Genomic DNA, 20790 nt, shown 5'->3' with positions numbered 1-20790 from the left:
TGAAGGAAGACCAAGGAGGACAGGGAATTATAGAATGTCCCCTGACCCTGGATTTATTTGTAATTCATCCAGAAGGCCTCTACTGCCTGGCGACTGTGAGCCAGGCACGTGATCTAAGTTCGTGGGCGTGCGCCATTGGCAAACCCTCAGGGGCCTCACTATGTCCACGGACACCAGTGAGTGTCAACCTAAAAAGCCAGCCTAGCCACTCTGAGTATGAGAACAAGGAATTTATTAAAACCAAAATGAGGATGGCCACCTGGAGAGAAAATGCAAATTCTATTTGCCCAGAGCAAGTCTCCCCAAATGGCACCCAAGAGGCCTGAGTTTTTACAGATTAAAAAAAGAACCAGGAATTTGCAGCAAACCCTTTGTTATAATCTTGTTGATTGACCAGAATAGCACAGGATGCTCGTTGGTCTCTCATGTTATGTAACCTAAGCAAGAGTCACACTAAGCAGGAAATGCATTTGGCTACTGTCATTTACCATATTATTGGCATCAGGGCGTCCATAGAAACCTGCCCTGCTGGGTCAGCATGACCCAGGGGACTGGAGTCCTGTGCCTCATGTTTCCTCTGGGCTAAAGAATTTTGTGACCTCATATTTAGGACGTTTTAAAATCCTTTCTCATTTCCCCCTTTTGATCAGAATCACTCTCTGTCAAGCATTGGTGACTGATAGAGGGTTCTCAAGGGACAAGAGCCGAAGGTCCCAGGCGGCTAGAAAGGCTCATTCCTAGGTAGTGGCATCCCATGTAGGAAGGAAAGAGCAGGCTGCAGTTACAAGGCCAGGGCTGAACCATAGACAGCAACATGGACTCTCAGGTGTGTGGGGTGCAATCACAAATGGGTGGCAAATTCTTGACGTGTTCAGTCATTGATAATCTGCAAAAGAATGATCTGAACTCCTGCCCTTAGGAGTGCCCCTGCTCCTGAAGACGGCCAGCAGGAGAGCCCAGGTCAGGGGCACTTCCACAGTGTCAGCTTGGACTGTCAGTGACACTGGAGTTTCCCTGCCTCTGCGGTGGGTGGCGTCTGCATGTGCAGAGTTGCAGCTCTAACTAGGGGGCTGTGCCCTCAGTGTTGCAGCAGACCCCGCGACTCACTGCCAATTTCTTCTTTCTGGGTTCTTGTCTCCCAAATTTGAAGAATAAAATCCACAGATAAAGATGAGTGAATGTAAAAGTAGGATATATTTGAGTGTGATTAGCAATAGAACCCCCACAGGTCAGAGGCAACCAGGTAGGGGTTGCCACTTGAGTGTGCTAATCTGTGGGTTTATATAGCACTTGGATCAACACAATTGGTCCAGATTTATGCTGATCAGGGTTTGAAAACATACCAAGGCTATTGGTCAACTCTCATTTTTTTTTTTTAAGAGAAAGGAGACCAAGCCTCAATTTTATTTTATTTTTTTTTAGTTGTCACTGGAACTTTATTTTATTTAAATATATGCATTGCTGAGAATCAAAACCAGAGCCTCACACATGGTAGGCAAGTGCTCTACCACTGAGCCACACCCCCAGCCCCTATTGGCTGAATCTGAACTTTCATTCAGGTCTTCCATTCACTCCCATCCCCGCCCGCCTCCTCCCCCAGCTCCTCAGGAAGTGGAAGGTTGAGATCCTCAGGTTGTGGATGCAGCACTGCCTGGAGTGGATGTCCCCACTGGCTCCGACCAGCCACCATGGGGTAAGAGGCTGGCGTGCCCTGGCCCACCAAGCCTCCCTCAGGCCTGTGCAGCAGGGTGGGCTCTGTGGCCATGCTCACCGCCTGGCCCCAGCCTGCCTGGGCCACCACTCTGCAGCTCCACCAGGGCTTCACCCAGCTTCTTGGTGGGGATTAGTGGGCTGACTACGTGGCTCATGGACAGGGAGCCATGTTATCAGTTTGCGATGTCAGCTTGGAGTGGGACTGGCATGGTCGTCAAGGGCAGGAGACAATGCACTCTGCTGTAGCTGAAGGACAGAGATTTGGAGGTTTCAGCTGTGGCGATTTTCCTGGTTAAGGCTCTGAAGGAGTGACCAGGTTACGGGGCCAGGGTGCCACCAAGTTCAGTCTAGGGGTGCACCTCCCTTTGCGGGTCTCAAGTGAGGGCATTGCTTCATTGGGGTGGTCTGATGTATTTGATTAGCTCCTAGGCCTGGTTTCCCACTGTGAGTTTGATAGGCCTGGGCATTCACCCACGGGTTCACAGGTGGTCATTGTTATTAGAATTGTTAGGAGAAAATAGCTCAGCAAGAGACCAAGCAAGGGGTGGGTTGGAGAACTCATGTTTATTTACGCCTGCCAACCTGGATGAGCTAGCACTCTGAAGTTCTACCAAATTTCTTTATAAGAGATTTTGACATCATTCTTTAACCAGTACAACACTGGTGGGTTGGGATTCTTGACCTTCATGACCAAAGACTATACAGAAATTTTACGGTAAGTAGTTCACAGGGAAAGAACAAGACAGTAAAACACTTGAGAGTGTTACATGAAGTGCCCTTTCCCACAGGCAGCAGTAACTCAAGATGACTTGAGTTTATCTCCCTAAGAGCTATAGTTCTAAGAATAAGCCTACAAGGTTATAGCTGAAGCAACAGTTGATTGGCAAAGTGAGCTAAAATTTATACTAGCAGCCGGGCATGGTGGCCTGTAATCCCAGCCGTTCAGAGACTGAGGCAGGAGGATGACAAGTTCAAAGCCAGCCTCAGCAAAAGTGAGGCACTAAGCAACTCAGTGAGACCCTGTCTCTAAATAAAATACAAAATAGGGCTGGGGATGGGACTCCATGGTCAAGTGCTCCTGAGTTCTATCCCTGGTACCCCCGCCCAAAAAAAAAAAAAAAAAAAAGAATTATACTAGCAATTAAGTGACATGGCTACATTTCTAAGGAGTTCACAGGCATCTATCTCTGGCCATGAAAGCCTGACCCTGGAAGTTTACAAAGCAAGAGAGAGTGGTGGGGCTCCTGGAGATAGCTATTTACAACCCCACAGAGAAGGACCCATGGTTAATTAATTAGGTTCCCTGAAGAGAAGTTGGGGGAGGGCAGTGGGATGGCCACCACAGCATCATTAAGGTATCTATCAAGGGTGCCTTGTGGTTGCACCAGGCAGATGGTGGCTTTTTCCTTGTACAAACAAGGCGTGGAGTCATTTCCTCTCAGCACCTAAACTTGAGATGGAGTAACTATGGCAAACTACTGCTTTTCAAAATGGAGCAACAAAGGTTTGGGCACAGCCTGAAAATGCTGTTCTACATACCGTGGAGTAGCTCGGAGCAGGACTCAGCGCCACAGCTAGGCAACCCTAAATGTGCATTTTAAAGTATAACACTTTGCTGAAAGAAGGTAGGAATTTTACATTTTTAAAGAAACAGGTCTTAGCTCTAAATACCACTATTTGCTGAGACAAAGAAGGGTGAAGACCAAGCTGAGAAAATGATAAGAGGTGAGGCTCGTTATGCAGAGATAAATCAACGTCTTTCCCTATTATAAGAGTTAGCTATAGAGAAGGAGTCCCCTTATGAATGGAAATTTCCTTTATAGCTATACATTTATTTTATAAAGAGTTTATAGCTATACATTTATTTTATAAATAGCTAGTTAAAATGTTAGAAAGTTGTCGGTTTAGTTGATGGACATAAGTCCGTCTAGGTACCTGCCCTTTAATGATTAGAGCAAAGAGCATTTTCTTGACTGGCTAGCTTGGGAAAGCATCCTCAGAATTTTTCAAAGCTCTTCTTGTTTTAATTTATCACAGGTTTTAGATTTTTGAGAAGGCACTACAGAGGCTCATGGTAGAAGTCTAAGACTGGACATCACAATTGCTGGGCTACCTCTAAGTTTAAAAACGTCTCCCCCTTTAGAGAGAAGGAAAGTTCATGTTGAACTTCTAAGAGATTCCCCTGAGAAGATGTATCAGTGTAGATGGGACAAGAGAAAAAGAAGCCTAGCAGACTGTGGAGGGGAGCCGTGTCACCCACATAGACCACGCAGGTGAGCCTTTCCACAGTGTCATACTTATTGAATAACAATAAGCTCACAGGCCATGTCACTTTCGTCGGCTTTAATTCTCCAAAATACTCATGATTCGCTTGGTGTCACAACCCGAGGCAATCACAAGTTCTTTTATTCCAATTTTATTCTTAATTGCTAATATCTATAACCTCAAGTCGCACTCACACTTCACACAATGCTGTGTGTAGGTTTCAGGAAGGCTAAGGTAGGGCTAAGGTGGCCACGGAGTTTCGGGGAGAGCAAGGGCAGAGAGCAGATGCAAATGCAGAACAGTCACTGCAGGCGATCAGATGAGACTATGAACCAGCCCAAGAAGAACTTGTTCAGGTCACAGGGCTGTCAGAGCAGAATCCAGGACGTTGGCAGGCCACGTCAAGCAGGGAGATGGAGCTGAGCTGGAGCATCACCTGTTGACCTCCCAGTGCGTTCACTGGATGGTCTGATGATGGGTCAGTGTGCGCCATGCGCCATCACAACCAGTCTTGGGTGCTGCTTCTTTTCCGGTTTCAGCTGAGGGGGTTACAGCAGGTGTGTTGGATAAGCTCAAGGGCCTGGTTTTTCTGATATGAGTTTGAAACACTCATGCGTCCCTGTGCCTCTGAGTTAATCTGCTAACTTCACAGGTGATCATTGTTATTAACATAATTTATTTATCCACTTGAGCATTCTGGTTGTGCTAGGCAGATGGTGGTTGTCCTCTGGTGCAAACAAGGTGTATGACAGCGTCACAGTTTCTTGGCCAGGAACTGAATCCAGACCACAGGCTGACCACCAAATCCTAAACCCTCGCCCACCCGGGAGCTGCAGTAGCCGCTGCTGTGTGAGAAAGTCTAGTGGCTTTAGAAGATTTTAAGTTCAGAGATGATCTCTGCTAATTTTTTATTTACCATTTGGAGGCAGGCAATCTTTTTCTGACCTACTTTTAGAAGAGTTTATGCATCTTTGAAAAACAAACCTTATCTTTTGTTTGGTTTTAAAACTGAGGGTTTTTTTTTCCCAATTAAATGTGCAAATATACCAATTTTAGAATTTCAAAAGTTCCCCCTCTTGGCTTTGGAGTTTAGCTGCATAGTGTTATATATAAAGCCAGCTGGAGGTGTTAAGCGAAGACTCAGCCTTTGATGAGAGACTCCCCATAATTTACAGTCCTATGAGGTGTGACCCACTGGGGCAGAGTATCAGGTCAGGGGTGCTGCAGGTGAGCCTTATTTCTCATGGAATCACCTGTGAGTCACTTTTGTCCTTTGATGTGTCTTAGAAACATGATTATCTTAAGTGAAGCAGGGTGCTCAGGGTGCTGGGTGACTATCCCTTGCTGGTAATCCCAGCAGCTCGGGAGGCTGAGACAGAAGAATCACGAGTTCAAAGCCAGCCTCAGTAATGGCGAGGTGCTAAGCAACTCAGTGAGACCCTGTCTCTAAATAAAATACAAAACAGGGCTGGAGATGTGGCTCAGTGGCCAAGTGCCCCTGAGTTCAGTCCCCAGTACCAAAATAATAATAATAATAATGATGATGATGATGTTGTTGTTGTTCTGCTGGTGGCCGTCCCTATGAGATCATTGCCTGACACCAATGTCCTGACACTGCCACTGCATTGCTGAGGTGCTACTTGTCTAGAGCGCCCTCTCATCCTGGAGGGAGCAGTCTGTCTGTCTGTCACACACACACACCACTTCCTAGCAAGATTTCGCTCACGTGTTTTCACTGGGTCAGGCTTAATAGCTAGCTTGGTCACAGTCAAGGGAGATCCAAAACACAATGCAAAACAGCAACTGCAGTTCACAATTGCACTAAATCAATCAAGACAAAGACTTCAGACCCTTAATGGTGAGCAACCCTGCCCTCATCTGAGACCTGACCTATAATCAGCCAAAACAGCACTCCTTCATCTGTGACCTGAGCCTTCTGCAGAGGAAGGTAGAAAATAGGAGCCATGCTTAGAGATAGAACCCTGCTCCTAATTCTCATGTAGAGTCAGAAAACAGCTCAAATTATGCACAGTCTCAACCAAAAATGTGGGAAACTTGGGGTCCTGAGAGGACTCACCCCAGCTTCCAGCTAAACCCCTAGCATCTGAGAACACAATGGGTTTGATTTCTGGTAACATGAGCTGAGTTCAGAGAGAGCCACCTGGAAAAGCCTAAAGAGTCATTTTGGGTTTCCTTCATGGTCACCCAAAATGTCAACTTTTAGACAAGTTGAAACAACTTGAGTGAGAATAGACTTTATTTGAGCTCAACTAAGGATTATGACCCAAAAAGAAGACACAAACTCTAGATGCCCAGAATAAGTGCTCCTGAAAAGGCATCTTAAGGGTCTAGGTGTTAGTCAGCTTCCTGTTGCTGTAACAAAATACCTGAAGTGGTCAACTTAAAAAGAAGAAAAGTGGGGGCTGGGTTTGTGGCTCAGCAGTAGAGCACTTGCCTTGCACGTGTGGGACCCTGGGTTCAATCCTCAGCACCGCATATAAATAAATAAACAAAATAAAGATATTGTGTCCATGTATAACCAAAAAAAAAAGTTTATTTGGATTCACAGTTTGAGAGGTTTCAGTTTATGGTCAGCTGAACTAATTCCTTTGGACCTGTGGCAAAGCAGGACATCATAGTGGGAACACATGGTGGAAGAAGCCTGTTTACCTCATGGCCAGGAAAAAGGGAAATAGGAGAGGGCTGCGGTCTCAATAGCCCTCTTTCAGGCATGCTCCCACTTACCTCACTTCCCTCCAGTAAGCCATGCTTCCGAAAAGTTCCACTCCTCCCAACAGTGCCATGCATGGGCAACCAGGCCTTTACCACACAGGCCTCTGTGAAAACACTTATCCAAACTACAGAACAGGATTTTTATAGGTTAATAAAAAAAAAATAAGAAAAGAATAAGAAGGAGGTGTAGTCGGGTGAGGTGCAGGCCTAGAGGTGCAGGCCTAGGGTCCCAGCAACCCAGGAGGCTAAGGCAGGAGGATTGCAAGTTCAAGGCTGGCCTCAGCAACTCAGCAAGGGCCTGAGCAACTTAGTGAGACCCTGTCTCAAAATAAAACATTAAAAAGCCTGGGGGTGTAGCTCAGTGGTAAAGCCCCCCTAAAATAAATCCTGCCAAAAGAAGGAAGGGGCAGAAAACGGGTAGTTCCAATTGCCTGGGTGGAAAAGAATAGCTCAGGACGTTGGTGGCTTAAGTTACACAGGCCTGGCTGTTGCCTCACAGGGGAAAGCTCTTGGGGGTTATCTGCATTCATGACATCAAGGTGTCCACGGGGACCTGCTGTGCCGGGTCAGAGTGAACCAGGTGACTGGTCTCAGGCCCCATGTTTTGAAAGACCTAAGCAATCTCATTCTACTTGGGACCTCATTTTGCTCTGAAACTTGACCTCTGACCTACTGCAGTCCCAAAGTCAGGAAAATACCACAGAAAAGCTCTGTGGAAACATTTCGCGGAAAAGCCGCAGACGGTGATCACCTGAGATAGGCCAAGATATCGAAATATCTGAGATTCCAGATGGCCCCCACCTAGGTGTGGTGACCAATATCTAAACTAGAAGCCCTGCACCTTGGCACATACCCCCCTTGAGACACCCTCACGGTTTAAACCCATCAATTTTAAGTGCGTCAACCCCTTGAACTAACCAATAATCCTTTCCAGATTCTTTCCCGCCACTTGATACGCTAATCATGTTTTAGAGTTGTTTTATGATTTTCCCACGGTGTGTGATGATTTGCTAAGAGATACTATGATGTATGTGGGGTCCCTGCCTTCTCTAAAGAAGGTATAAAACTGCTGCAAACCCTGGGCTCGGGGCCTCTCAGTGTCACCAGTTGCTGTGTGTGTGAGCGGAGGACCGAGGTAGCTCGCTAAACACCTCTTTGCTGCTTACATAGATCTTGGTCTCTGGTGGTCTTTTGGGGGTCCCAAATTCAAGCATAACATATGGGGGCTTGTCCAGGATCCCCCTAATAAGCCTACCCAGAACCCCGATCGAGAGGTGATGAGAACCCGGCCGGTAAGTAAAGGCATTGCCGATCTGTAAGATTCTGTACTCTAGTTGTCTGCAGGTTCTGGTTCTGTGTTGTGAGGTCGGCAAAAGGTCCAGGTGGACGCACCGAAGGGTAGCCGGCGGGGTTTGTGGGAGACGTCCCCAGCCCCTTTCTGGGGTCTGAGTGGATTGCCTGTAGTAAAGTATTTTGTGAAGTATTTGGTAAAGTATTTTGTAGCTGACGGATCCTCCGTCTGCCTCTGCTTTTAGTTTCTGGGTAGCAATCCATAACGCTGCAAATTCTGTGGCTGCGCTGCGAATTTTTATAGGTTAATAATTTTGTGTTATCTGCGTTTGTATTGTCCTGTCTGCCTCCACCCAACACCCTGGCAAGGGAACTAATCCCCCTCAGAATTCTTACAGGTCATAAGCCACCAAGGGAGTCCGGCAGCGGAAGATCTACTCTGCCTTCTGAAATCCTCTTTGAAATGGCCTCAGGGTGCTCACAGTCAACATTTGCTGTCTGTCTGTCTGTGTTACAATCTTGATTTTGTGAATAATTGTAGCTGTTTTCTCTTTTCACCTAGACATGGGACAAACTCAGACTACTCCTTTGACTATACTGACTGACCATTTTACAGACGTTAGGGAAAGAGGACGTAATTTGGAAACAGAGATAAAGAAAAGAAAGCTAGTAACTCTGTTCTGCCGAGTGGCCCACCTGTGGTGTAGGGTGGCCACCAGAGGGGACCTTTGCAAAAGTGCAGTCCTCCAAGTAAAGAATGTGATTTTTCGCCTGAAAAAAGAGGGACATCCAGATCAGATTCTTTATATCTTAGTGTGGATGGACTTACTCGAGGACCCCCCTAATTGGCTAACTCCCTTTTTACATGTGGCACATGAGGCCGACATTTTTGTGGCAAAGGAGGTCAATTCTGGGCCACAAACCCGGGGACCTACCCGACCATCAGCCCCCCCTATATCCAGTCCTCCAAGGGGGCGATGATCCACTTCTCTCGGAATCCAAGCCCCCTCCCTATGTGCACCCCACTAACCGGCCGAATGAGGGGGTGCAGAGGGAGGAACAAGAAGAGCAGATGGGGCACTCGAAGGACCAGCAGGGGGAACCCGAGGGCGAGCCCAACGCGCCCAGTCCCCTGCTCAATCTCCAGATACCACCGTGGGCTTGCCCCTCAGGGAGATAGGGCCCCTAACGAGACCGGGAACCCTAGACTTTAGTACTGGCCCTTCTCCACTAGGGATTTCTACAAAACCCCCCTTACTCTGACAACCCAAAGAGTTTAACCTCTCTCCTGGACAGTGTTCTGTTGGCTCACCAGCCTACCTGGGATGATTGCCAACAACTGCTCCGCATCCTCTTCACCACGGAAGAAAGGGAAAGAATCCAGACAGAGGCCAGGAAACTGGTCCCTGGAGATGATGGGCAACCTACCGCCAACCCTGACCTAATTAATGCTGCTTTTCCCTTGAGTAGGCCGCCTGCAGCCGAGTAGGACCACAATGCCGCAGAAGGTGGGGGGGGCTCCGGGTCTATCGCCAGTCTCTAATGGTGGGTCTCCGGGCTGCGACCCAAAAACCAATGAATTTGGCTAAAGTTTATATAGTAACACAAGGGAAACAGGAGTCGCCTGCTAGCTACCTAGAAAGGTTAACGGAAGCCTTCAGACAATTTACCCCAATGAATCCGGAGGCTCCGGAGAATCAGGCAGCAGGAGTAATGGCTTTTGTTCATCAGGCAGCTCCAGATATTAAAAGGAAACTACAGAAGCCAGAGAATCTAGAGGGTAAGAGTGTTCAGGATCTCTTGGCCACAGCACAGAGAGTCTATAGTAATAGGGATGCTCCTGAGGACAGGCAAACAAAAGCCACCAGGGAAATGACAAGGGTGTTGGTAGCAGCAGTACAAGGAAGGGAAAGGAGGCAGAGACCAAGAGCAGGGGCAGCACTGACGTATCAGCCCGCGACCGCGTAGAGACCAGTGTGCCTGCTGCAAGGAGACAGGTCACTGGGCAAGGGAGTGCCCTAAGAAAAAGGAAATGGGGCTACGGCCCCATCCCTCCAGACGCACCCCAGCACTGGTGACTAACACAGAGGAAGATTAGGGGCGTCGGGGTTCCGCTCCCCTCCCCGAGCCCAGGGTAACTCCTCAGGTGGAGGGGACTCCAATCGAGTTCCTAGTGGACACTGGAGCTCAACAGCCTGTATTGATGGAGCTGCAAGGAAAATTATCTAAAAGGACCTCTTGGGTACAGGGGGCTACAGGATTAACAAAGGTTCATGGACTACCCGAAGAACAGTGGACCTAGGCGTGGGCCGGGTGTCCCACTTGTTCTTAGTTATCCCTGACTGCCCCGACCTGCTGTTGGGAAGAGACTTACTCACAAAAATTGGAGCTCAAATTCACTTTCAACCCGGAGGCACTACAATCTCTGATGGTCAGGGGCAGCCTATTCAGGTACTGACTGTGACCTTAGAGGATGAATATAGACGGTACCAACAACCCATCCCCAGCAATCAGGATATCGACTATTGGCTAAAGGAGTACCCGGAGGCATGGGCGGAGACGGGAGGAATGGGTCTGGCCAAACACCGGCGGCAGTGTTTGTGGAGCTAAAGCCTGGAGCAGACCCGGCTAGGGTTCGTCAATACCCTATGTCGGTGGAAGCTCGAGCAGGAATAACCCCCCATATTCGGTGACTGTTAGATTCGGGGTTCCTGAGGTCTTGCCAGTTTGCCTGGAACACCTCGCTTCTGCCTGTTCGGAAGCCTCAGTTGAACAACTACTGACCGATCCAAGACCTGAGGGAGGCGAACAAAAGGGTGATGGGCATTCACCCCACTCTCCCTAACCCATATACCCTCCTAAGCTCCCTGCCACCTGAAAGGCAATGGTATACAGTACTAGATCTAAAAGATGCCTTCTTTAGCCTGCCCCTGGCCCCCAAGAGTCAACAACTGTTCGCCTTCGAGTGGTCAGACAAGGAAAAAGGAATCAATGGATAGCTAACGTGGACCAGACTCCCACAAGGCTTCAAGAATTCTCCTACTATCTTCGTTGAAGCACTCCATGAGGACCTAGGTGAGTTCCGGGAGAAGCATCCTGAGCTAACTCTCTTACAGTATGTAGATGATTTGTTGGTTGCAGCCAAGACCAGAGAAGAGTACCTAAAAGGGACCAGAGACCTGTTGCAGACCCTGGGGGACCTAGGTTACCGAGCCTCAGCCAAGAAAGCTCAAATCTGCAAGCCTGAGGTGACATACCTAGGGTATCTGTTAAAAGACAGGCAACGCTGGCTAACACAGGCAGGAAGGAAACAGTTTTAAAAATCCCTGTACCCTGGACCCCAAAGCAAATAAGGGAGTTTCTGGGATCGGCCAGCTTTTGCAGGCTGTGGATACCTGGGTTTGCTGAATTAGCCAGGCCTTTGTACGAAGGCACGAAAGAAACTCAGCCCTTCCAGTGGACCACAGAGATGGGCAGAGCCTTCGATCAAATTAAGACTGCATTGCTGTCCACACCTGCTCTAGGGCTACCCGATATCACGAAACCATTCTATATGTACATTGATGAGTGCAAGGGGGTTGCTAAAGGGATCCTGACCCAGTATCTGGGTCCCTGGAAGAAGCCAGTGGCCAACTTGTCAAAAAGGCTGGACCCTGTGGCGGCCGGCTGGCCACCTTGCTTGAGGATGATAGCTGCCATTGCCCTAATGGTTAAAGATGCTGCCAAACTAACCTTAGGACAAGAGCTACATATCACTACCCCCCCTCCCCCCCCACCACCATTGAGGGAATCCTGAAACAACCCCGGACCGATGGCTAAGCAATGCCCGGCTCACCCATTATCAAGGACTGTTACTTAACCCTCTCAGAATCACCTTTCAGGCACCCTCAGCTCTCAATCCCGCGACCCTGCTACCCAACCCCGACCTGGAGGCTCCCTTGCATGACTGTGCATAGATCCTAGCGCAGGTCCATCAGAGAAGACCTCAAGGACCAGCCATTGCCAGATTGGAGCTTATCTGGTTTACAGATGGGAGCAGCTTCATTCAACAAGGTCAGAAGTATGCAGGGCGCAGCAGTGGTAACGGAGACTGAAGTGGTATGGGTTGAGCCCCTCCCAACGGGAACATCAGCCCAGAGAGCTGAACTGATAGCCTTGACCCAAGTACTAACGCTGGGAAAAGACAAAAAGCTGACTGTGTACACCGATAGCCAGTATGCTTTTGCCACGGCCCACATACATGGCGCCATCTATAAGGAAAGAGGGCTACTGACAGCCGAGGGAAAGACTATAAAAAGTAAAGAAGAGATATTGGCCCTCATTACTGCCCTATGGTTGCCTAAGAAATTGGCCATTGTCCACTGTCCAGGACATCAGAAACCTAAGGACATGGTATCTAGAGGGAACAATCTGGCTGATAGAACCGCTTGGGGAATAGCCATGCAAAGAGAGACTGTGATGATAGCCAACCTGCCTGACCTGGAGCCCTGAAGCCTACCAGAAATGCCACAATATTCCAAGGAGGACTTCAAATGGATTAAACAACTGCCTATGACTCAGTGCCTTAATGGATGGTGGCGAGACTCCCGATGTCATGTGATAATACCTGAAAAATTAGGCAGCAGAATTTTACAAAAAATGCATCACTCCACCCACATGGGTGAGAGAAAGACGCAGGACCTACTAAGGCATGCTAAGATAAAGATTAAAAATTCAAATTCCAAGATCCAGCAGATTATTGCTACCTGTAAGGCCTGCCAGCTGACGAATGCGGGCCACAGCATGACCAACCCTGGGAATCGGGTAAGAGGAGATAGACCAGGAGCCTATTGGGAAGTAGATTTCACTGAGGTAAAACCTGGCAAATATGGATATAAGTACCTTCTAGTTTTTATAGATACTTTTTCAGGATGGGTAGAAGCATTTCCAACCAAGCGTGAGACAGCTCAAGTAGTAGTTAAGAAGTTGCTGGAAGACATCTTACCCAGGTACGGCTTCCCAGTCTTGGTAGGTTCAGATAATGGACCGGCCTTTGTGTCTAAGGTAAGTCAGGGACTCATGTCTATTCTTGGGGCAGATTGGAAATTGCATTGTGCTTACAGACCCCAAAGTTCAGGACAAATAGAGAGAATGAATAGAACTCTAAAAGAGACCCTAACCAAATTGACCATGGAGACTGGCGGAGACTGGGTAGCCCTCCTTCCCTTCACCCTGTATAGGGTATGAAATTCCCCTTATAAATTAGGAGCCACTCCCTTTGAAATTATGTTTGGCATACCCCCGCCTATAATCCCCTGCTTGTCTGAACACCTGCTTGTAGAATTTGATGACTCTGACCTCTTACGTTCCCTAAAAGCCCTGGACAAGCCCACGAGGACGTGTGGCCCCACCTTAAAGCTCTGTACGAGACAGGACCCCCTCCTCAGCCGCATAGCTTCCATCCCGGAGACTGGGTCTACATAAAGAGACATCAACAGGACTCACTGCAACCTCGCTGGAAGGGACCATACTTCGTGATCCTCACAACGCCCACCGCTCTCAAGGTTGACAGAATCGCCACCTGGATCCACTACTCTCACGCAAAGCCAGCGGACCCATCCTCTGTGAGGAGCGACTTCATTCGAACTCCAAGTGGCCAGTTACTCGCCACAAGAACAATTTTCTTAAACTTAAGGCGTTGAAACCCTAGTTAGGATGTTGTTATTAGGCTGGCTGCTTATTCTTGCTTACATTAGTACTGTTCTTTGTAATAACCCCCATTTTCCATATAAGTGGACCTGGGTAATCCAGAATCCAGCAACTGGACATAACATAGTCTTGGCAACTCAGGAGGGACCCCAGATATGGTTTCCTGAGTTAGAATTTGATCTCTGCCAATTAGCCAAGAAAACCCCTTTGACAGTGATTTCTGCTAGCCACATGTCCGAAAGGAAGCCCCCCTGTAAGATAGATACCTGGTACATATGCCCCGGAGAGTCCCGGCCCCCTGAATGCGGGAGTTCTGCAGAATACTATTGTAAACAGTGGGGATGTGAAACTAGTGTGGGAGGATCTGGAGCCTGGAAGGTCACCAAAGGTGACTTGATCAAATTCTCCAGACCCGACAATCAGGATTCCAAGATACAGGCCAGGTTCACTCCTGGAGGAAAAGAAGCGCGAGGATGGGACCAAGGGAAGTCCTGGGGAGTAAGACTTTATCGGGTAGGAGGCAGTAGTAGAGGACTCATTTTTACCCTCAAGGTTTTAAAGACCCAAATTGTACCCCCTGTGGTGGGACCTAACAAAGCCCTGACCCCAACCCCCTCTGCTAATACCCCCATTATGCCCAGAAGTACCCAAGTACCCAAGACGACCCAGAGGATCCCTGAGGAAAAGGACCTAAACTCTCCACCTGAACTGCCCCACCTAGTTGTGCCTGGCATTTCAGAGGAGAACGCCTTGGGAGCTCCCTTGTGGAAACTACTGCTAAAAACCTATGATGTTGTAAACAAAACCCAGCCCCAGGTGACAGAGTCCTGTTGGATGTGTTATGATATGCAACTCCCCTTTTATGAGGGGATAGCTCTCCCAGGAAGTTACACACTGACTAGCAAAGTACAGGACTGCCGTTGGGAACCAGTGGAATCTGGACTTAGCTTAGAGAAGGTTATTGGAAAAGGCAGCTGTGTGGGAAACCCTCCACCCTCCCTGCAGCATTTATGCAATCAGACTTCCCCTATACCCACCCAAATGACTTATCTATTACCATCAGAAAACAGTTGGTGGGCATGTGACACAGGCCTTACCCACTGTGCTCACACGGCTGTGCTCAACCGTACCCATGGATTTTGTGTTATGGTTCAACTTGTACCCAGATTAATTTACCACTCTGAAGAAGAAGTGATACTCAGATTAGAAAGTAAGGAATTACAAAGGAAGGTAAAGAGAGAAGTAGCTGTAGCCATATTAACCATAGGAACCCTGTTAGGAGCAGTAGGAGTGGGGACTGGAACAATGGCCCTAATTCAACAGCGCTCCTATTTTTCCAGTCTGAGGGAAGCCATAGATGAGGACATCCAAGAACTACAGAGACAGGTCAAACATTTGGAGGAATCACATGCATCCCTTGCAGAAGTCGTGCTTCAAAATCGAAGGGGCTTAGATTTAGTCTTTTTACAACAAGGAGGACTTTGTGCAGCGCTAGGGGAAGAATGTTGTTTTTACGTTAACCATTCCGGGGTAATCAGACAATCAATAGCCAAAGTGCAGGAAGGATTGGACAAGCGGAGGAAAGAGAGAGAGCGACAGAAGGGATGGTTTGAATCATGGTTTGATTATTCCCCCTGGCACACAACTTTAATTTCAGCTTTGGTTGGACCCTTACTTGTAATTATGCTTGCCCTAATAGTAGGACCCTGTATTATAAGTAAGTTTGCAGCCTTTGTAAAGGAAAGAATCAATACAGTCCAGTTAATGGTGTTACAGGCCCAACATCAGCCCCTAGACAGAGATAATAGAACTGAATCCTATAAGCTCACTCAGAGGAACCCATGATTGGCTTCCAAGGTACCCAAAAAGAAATGGGGGAATGAAAGACCTAAGCAATCTCATTCTACTTGGGACCTCATTTTGCTCTGAAACTTAACCTCTGACCTACTGCAGTTCTAAAGTCAGGAAAATACCACAGAAAAGCTCTGTGGAAACATTTCTCAGAAAAGCTGCTGATGGTGATCACCTAAGAGAGGCCAAGATATCGAAATATCTGAAATTCCAGATGACCCCCACCTAGGTGTGGTGACCAATATCTAAACTAGAAGCTCTGCAGTTTGGCATGTATGTCCCTTGCGACATCCTCACGGTTTAAACCAATCAATTTTAAGTGCGTCAACCCCTGAACTAACCAATAATCCTTTCCAGATTCTTTCCCGCCACTTGATACGCTAATCATGTTTAGAGTTGTTATTTGATTTTCCCGTGGTGTGTGATGATTTGCTAAGAGATGCTATGATGTATGTGGGGGGTCCCTGCCTTCTCCAAAGAATGTATAAAACTGCTGCAAACCCTGGGCTCGGGGCCTCTCAGCATCACCAGTTGCTGTGTGTGTGCACGGAGGACCGAGCTAGCTCGCAATAAACACCTCTTTGGTGCTTACATCGATCTTGGTCTCTGGTGGTCTTTGGGGGTCCCGAATTCGAGCATAACAGTTTCCCCCAGGCTACAGACTTTTTTTTTTTTTTTTTTTTTTTACCTTGAATGGTATTTCAAATCCTTTCTTGGGAACCTGCGTGTGCGCTCACCCGACCCATCTCCCATCATGTGTGAAGTTACCATCTCTGCAGCCTCTCTGAAGTCTTCTTGCAAACCTCCCTCTCTCTCACAATGGACCATCGCCCTAAAGTCCCCTCAATTCTGTGCGCCTCATCCACCGCCTCCCTTACATGCTCGAGGCTGTGGCCTTATCCAGGCCTCAGCCTCTGTGTCCAGGAGGACAGCCACAGCTTCACCTCCTGGCCTCCATCCTTGGCTCTCCAATCCATCCACATGCTGCATCCTGCCATGAGACGGTCTCTGTTGGTTTTTGATTTTCCATTCAGAGGCAGCCAGTCTTTTTCTGACCTGCTTTTAGAAGCATCTCAGTACCTTTGAAAACAAACCTCCTCTTGTGTTTGGCTAATGCACCTTGAGTGGAAGGAGCCCCTGTCCCAGGCTTTGCAGCGCCCCACCCCTGTCCCTCATTCTGTGCTTCTACCTGTGCCACACACCGGAAGCCACCTTATCTTGGCTCCTCAGGGATGGGAATGGCAGCAGGCTCTTTTATATAAACCAGACCACCAAACCCTCAACCCTCACCCACCAGGGAGCTGCAGCGGTGGCAGCCACGGGCAGAGGTCTAGTACCTTGCTGTAGATTGAGTTTGCTAAAACACTCATCCCATTGTGTTATTTGCTGCCTACAATTTTCTCATGGCCTCAACTTTTCTTCAGAATGCAGTCCTAATTCCGTGACCTGGCATTCGCTGCTCTCTCTGAGTGACAGGCACTGTCCCTTCCCATGCATCCTGGTCAGCTCCGCTTTTTCTCACTCAAGATTCAGCTCTTGGGCTGGGGCTGTGGCTCCGTGGTAGAGCGCTTGCCTCACTTATGGGAGGCACTGGGTTTGATTCTCAGCACTGCATAGAAGTAAATGAATAAAATAAAGGTCCATCAACAACTAAAAAAATTTTAAAAAAGATTTAGTTCTCCTCCCAGCAGCCCCCCTCGACTGCCCCCACCTGATGTAGCTGCTCCTCTTCCAGCCCCCATAGCACCCTAGGCTGTGTCTCAAAATAAGTGCAATATTGTTGGGGGCCCTATAAGAAAAGTGACAGCTCTCACCATCTCCGTTCCTCTAGGCCTGACACAGGGGTCAGTACAGAAGAGGTGCTTGGTAAATGATCACCGGATGCAGGAGTCGGGATTGATACTATTCCAATCCTGCCTGCCACACCTCCACCTGGCTTGTCTCCCTGCTTCACCCAAAGCCACCTTCCCACAGGAGTGCATTGGGCATCCCCTTTGTACCCTGGGCCAGCCACTAGGGATGGTCTAAGACATATCCTGACCTGCAAAGAGCCACCAGGCTGAGCAGAAGCTGAGATAGCCTGCAGGTCATGGAGAACCACATGGTGCCCTACATGCGGATGTCAGCTGGAGATGAGAAACCACCCTGTGCCTGCCCATGGCCGTGTAGACTCACAGGAACTGAGAGATGCTCCTTCCACTCCTTCCATGTCCAGGAGAAGAAACTGAGTCCCAGGGAGGTGAATTGAGCCGCCCATGGTCAGCCAGGCAGCTACCTGCGCCCTGGAGCAAAGACTTTTCCAGAAAAAGAAGAAGTGGGCCCCTCCCTTCCCCACAGCACATGGAGAAGAGAGAAACCTTCCACTAACTAGCACCAGCTGCACTCATCCTCCTGTTCCTTCAGGAGGAAGTCACAATTTCACTGAATCTCTTCTCCTTCCTCTCTTTTGGTCAATAACTATGATCGAAGCGTCTTTCCTGTTCAAGGCACCGTGCAAGGCAGTCAATAAGCCAAGAGAAAACCCCACTTTCAGGCTGGTGGAGAAGACCAAGAGTGCAGGGAAATGCCAGAAGAGAGGTTCAGACAGGACAGTGGGTGAAAATTCACAAGAAAATGCCCCCGGGAGAGATTTACTCAGAAGAGCCACTTCTGGGGAGATCCCTGGGCTCTTCTCAATCCCCAGCCCTGAGCATCCTGACCTGCCCCGACCTGCCCCGACCTGCCCTGAACATGCCTGTGGCTTAGAGTGAAGAGTCTGCAGCCCCCAAAGGTTAGGTGAAGTCACAGTCACTGGGTCAGGCTTTTGTTAGGCCCAAGCTCTGGGAGGGGAAGGCATCCTCCCAGGGGCCTGCATGCAGCCTGGCCCAGTCACCAGGGACCAGCGTGTGCATGAGACAGACACATGGTTCCTTCTTCCTAAAGTTTTCCTATTGCAAGGATTTAACCCCAGGAAGAATGACTGGGTTCAGGCCATGCTCCCCCAGATATAGCAGGTTGGCATTGGAGAAAACACCAGAGGCTAGAGGGCCATGATGTCCTTCCCTTGTCCTGCTCTTCTGAAGCAGACCCCCAAAACCCTCATTTGAGAGAAGTCCTGCCTGTGGCCAGAGTAACGGGACATTCTTGCCTCTGAAAACACAGGGACCCAGAGAAGAATCTAAGCAAGTAAGTTTTACCATGTCCCCCCAGTTTGTGGCCATTAGATCACACCTGTGTCCCCCTCTCCTATTTCTCCAGGACTTCACCAAAGCTGAGCAGCAACACACACATGGCCCCATGTCACATGAAACTTCTGTTAAATACATTTGAATGTTTTTTTCTTGTTAATCTGTCTTCTGTTGTAGGTCCTTACCCATGAACCTAGAGACAGATGAGGAAAGATATTTCTTTTCCCCTGCAAGTGTCCCCTTAATTACTCTTGTGGTCATGTCTTTTTTTTTTTTTTAAGTAGAACATACTGTGGGAGGGGAGAAAGAAATCTCATGACCAATGTCCCTCTAACAAACGACATATTGACAAGAGAAAAGCATAACAAATGGATTTAATATAAGTCTTACACGATGCAGGCAACTTCAGAAATGGAGGCCCAAGGAGGCAGGTAAGAGTGTGTTTATGCTTAGGTTTGAGGCAGAAGGTAAAGAGCATGACTGGCCAAGGCAGTGTGACCTGACCCTAATGGTGACCAAGGGGGAAGTTGAGCCCTGTGTTTCTGTAGATTCTTCTTGGCCTCTAAGCTTTAGGCAGGACATCTTTCACCTGAGTGTCTAATGACCTACGTTTGGGGGCAACACATCACGGAATTGTTGATGGCCACAATTTGGAGAGAAGAGTGGGAAAGGATAAAGAGTGACTGTCTTGGTGCTGTGGCTGGGGCTCAGTGGCAGAGCACTTGCCTAGCCTGTGGGAGGCACTGGGTTTGATCCTCAGCATCACATATAAATAGATGAATAAATAAATAACAGAAAGGTCCATTGACAAATTAAAAAAAAAAAAAGAGTGACTGTCTTGCTTCTGTAATTTTCCTAGTTTCCTTCAGCTTAAAATATCCAGTATACCAATGGGACTTCTTTTTTTGGTGGCGGGGGGGATATCAAGCTCTGAGCCCTGACAATACCTACAGAAAGGACACAAATCATCAATTTGATGAATTTTCACAGAGCAAACACACCCAAGTAACTAGCACCCTGATCAAAAAGCACTCAGAAACCTCCCCCAGGCTCTGCTTCTGCCCACATGAGTATTGCCTGGTCTTGAATTTTGTATAAATAGAATCTTACAATGCATGTTTTTGTTTGTTTGTTTGTTTACTCTGACTTCTTTTGCTTGTTTTGGTATGTAGGAGAGAAATAGTCATATATCTTTCTCATGATCCACACCCTATAACCAAGGATAGATTAAAAGCATCACAAATTTGCTTACTCAAAAATGTACATGACCCACAAAGCCAGGAAGAGCTGTGTATCTCCATGACTGGTTTCAAGGAGAAACAGATAGTCGTGTGCAGAGGTGTAATGGGGCACAGGGGCTGGGCGAGTGTGGGGACCAGAAGACCTGTTCAGATTCCTCTGGGATCGGGGAGCAAGGCAGCAGCCCTCTGGAATGAGGGATCTGTGAACTACTGTCAGGCAAGGTAGGTAGGAGAATTCCTACAGTTCTCACCCAGGGGTGGGGTAGGACCTTCTTACTTCTTGTTTCTCAGCTGTCAAGGTACCATATTTGGCACCTAGACAGGTACGACTTGTCCATATTGCTAGTGATTACAGTTCTTCTCTCTCACTGGTATATACTTTTCCTTTGATGGGATGTACTAGCACTTCTTTATTCAGTCATTCTCCTTTTGAAGTGCATCTTCCTGCAGCTGTTACAAATGTTACGTGTGAGAATTCCAAAGCCATCTTTCTATGAGTGTGCACGTTCATTTTCACTAGGACGTGCCCCAAGTGGGAACTTCTTGGCCACGGGGGAGATTTAGGTTCAGCTTCAGTTGTTACTACCCTATTTGCTTTGTAAAAGACTAAGAGCAAGAGGGAAAATACTTTGAAACTTAATTTTTTTTAAACCTGAAAATAGCATTTATAATTAATGTTTTACCAAAGAGATACTTTTCTTATGTGGTTACACAAGTAGATTCTTAAGAAAACAATTGGAGGAAAATGGAAATATGTGTAGTCCAATATTTTTGAAGTCCAGAATAAGTGGATTTGAAATTTTTCATTCTGGTAAAATATACATAACATAAATCTACCATTC

General features: G+C 47.8%; 1 pseudogene; it reads left to right on the top strand.

The window, feature by feature from the left end:
* Positions 1–4469: 4469 nt before the first annotated feature.
* On the top strand, positions 4470–11701 carry LOC107140748 (annotated as a pseudogene).
* Positions 11702–20790: the final 9089 nt, after the last annotated feature.

Source organism: Marmota marmota, unplaced genomic scaffold (assembly GCF_001458135.2).
Source record: "Marmota marmota marmota unplaced genomic scaffold, marMar, whole genome shotgun sequence".
In the NCBI taxonomy this organism is placed as follows: domain Eukaryota; kingdom Metazoa; phylum Chordata; class Mammalia; order Rodentia; family Sciuridae; genus Marmota; species Marmota marmota.
This window is presented reverse-complemented; position numbering and strand designations above follow the sequence as displayed.